This window comes from Prunus dulcis, chromosome 2 (genome assembly GCF_902201215.1).
Source record: "Prunus dulcis chromosome 2, ALMONDv2, whole genome shotgun sequence".
Taxonomy (NCBI): Eukaryota; Viridiplantae; Streptophyta; class Magnoliopsida; order Rosales; family Rosaceae; genus Prunus; species Prunus dulcis.
In genome coordinates, this window is record NC_047651.1 from 3,495,456 (window position 1) to 3,497,706 (window position 2,251).

Consider the following 2,251-nt stretch of genomic DNA (forward strand, 5'->3'; position numbering starts at 1 on the left):
CATCCAAAATTTGAATCCAAAAATCTTATCTGGAAATTTTATCCGATTATGAATAGTCTTGACACGTAGAAACCCGAAAATCTTATCTGAAAATATTATTCAAATTAATTATTTTCATTAAAACATAAGGGGGAAAAAACAAAAAAATGAATAGTAATTGCCCTTAGCCATAACAATGGGTGGAAACACAAAATACTATTTGTAAGGGCAACTACTATTCACATGAATAGTAGCTGCCCTGACTTCCCCCTTGTCATGTCTAAGGACAAATGGGTGGAGCTGCATCGCCCTAATGTTCTTCGCCCTTTGTCCCAAAGAAACAAATGCCCTCGACTGTTTTCAAGTTTGAAATTCAACCCCTTTTTTTGGGTTTTCTTATTGCCTGGGATTGGAGTAATTGCTTTGCTTTGATTTGTACCTATGAAGACTGAAGAGGTTTTTCTGGCAGAATATTTCCTACCACCATGGATAGCAGCAGTAAGCCAGTGACCGTCAGTTGTGAAAATGGTAAGAAAACTTACCCTAGCTGCAATGGTTTATCCTATACCAGGCAATTTTATTTGGATGGTTCAGATCTTTTTAGAATGCCGAGAACTGCATATTTTCTGAAGGCAGAGAATCAGCTAGGGCTTTAAGTTTTCCTGTAGAAATTGTTCATCATCAACCTCTAACATGATTCAACTCTGCAATTTGAAGACCTTCAGATTGGTTCACTCAATATTTTCTTGTACATTTGCTTCCAAAACAAACAGAGTGTTGGTTGGAGATCCAAAACCCTCACATTTTTCTCTTCAGAGTCAGTTGCTCTGCAGACACATCACCTCAGAAATCTCAGAAAACCAACACAATTTCACAGTCACTTACCTCATAAACTCTTGTGGGTTGTCCCCAGAAGGAGCGATTTTAGCTTCTAAGTGGGTCGAGTTGCAATCCCCAGAAAGAGCAGACTCCGTTTTAGAGCTTCTGAGAAACCATGGAGTATCTCAAACCCAGATATCAAAGCTTATTAGGTCACATCCAAAACTTCTTTCAGCTGATCCTGAGAATACCCTTTAGCCAAAGCTCGAGTTCTTCAGCTCTCTTGGAATTTCAAAAGTGGACCTAGCAAAAACTCTGGCTTTTAATCCAAAACTTTTGGCAGTCAGCTTGAGAAATCGGATTTTGCCCGCTTATAACTTCCTCAGGAGTATGCTCTCTGAGAAAATGTTGTTGCTGTTTTCAAACGCAACTCCTGGATTTTCTTGGGAAGTCACTGAAGCATGTTGTGCCAAATATTGGGCTTTTGAGAGAATCGGGTATGCCTCAACCATGCATTTCTTTTTTGTTAACTGATTGTACTCCCGCTTTGATGGTAAATCCTGGAAAATTTGGTCAACTTGTGGGTGAGGTTAAGGAAATGGGATTTAATCTGGAAAAATCTACTCCAGTGAATGCCCTGCGTGCATTGTGTGGTAAGAATAAGTTGGTATGGAATAGAAGTCGCGAACTTCTTAAGATGTGGGGTTGGTCTGAGGATGACGTTCTCTCCGCTTTCAGGAAGAACCCACAGTGTATGATTGTCTCGGAGAAGAAACTAATGCAAGCAATGGATCTTTTAGTGAACAAGATGGGATGGTCATCAGGAATGATTGCCAAATACCCTGTGGTCCTCAGCCTCAGTTTGGAAAGGAGACTTATCCCAAGGTGCTCTGTTGTTAAAGTTCTGCTGTTGAAAGGTCTCATAAATAAGAACTTGAGTCTGGGTTCTCTGCTGAAACCTGCAGAGAAGCAGTTCTTGAAGATATTTGTGAACAGATATCTCGTCGTAGTACCTCAATTGTTTAGTGTGTATCAAGGGAAGGTAGATATCGAGGCTCTCTGATCTGGTATGTTGAAACGGGATGAGGATGTAATTATTTTTAGCCACCTGATGCTGCCTTACTCAGATGTATTAGCTTGCTTTTGGCAATCCTCTACCCTAGAAATTTTGTCTTTAAAGTAAGGTTTAATTTGTATCCAACATCTTAATAAAATTTTGCAGGAAGTAAATTCAATTTTTCGTTCTTCTACTCCGCAGCCTACTTGTTTTTAGTTAGATTGATATATGCTTTGTCATCAGAAGAACACATGCCTGAGTTGGCGCACTCTCCGTAACGTGGCCAGTCTCTTTCTGTTTATGGTTCTTGACTTTTGGTTACCCTTGAAAGTTGATTTTGTTGAATGTGCACATATATTGCTTCCATTGGGGTTCAATGTAGTCTATTTTGGGTGA

At 39.7% G+C, this 2,251-nt stretch overlaps 1 pseudogene across 1 annotated transcript; it reads left to right on the forward strand.

Moving 5' to 3' along the window:
• The first annotated feature begins 217 nt into the window (after positions 1 to 217).
• On the forward strand, positions 218 to 2,048 carry LOC117619768 (annotated as a pseudogene). Its single transcript, XR_004584609.1, has one exon. The product of XR_004584609.1 is annotated as a transcription termination factor MTERF6, chloroplastic/mitochondrial-like (transcript).
• Positions 2,049 to 2,251: the final 203 nt, after the last annotated feature.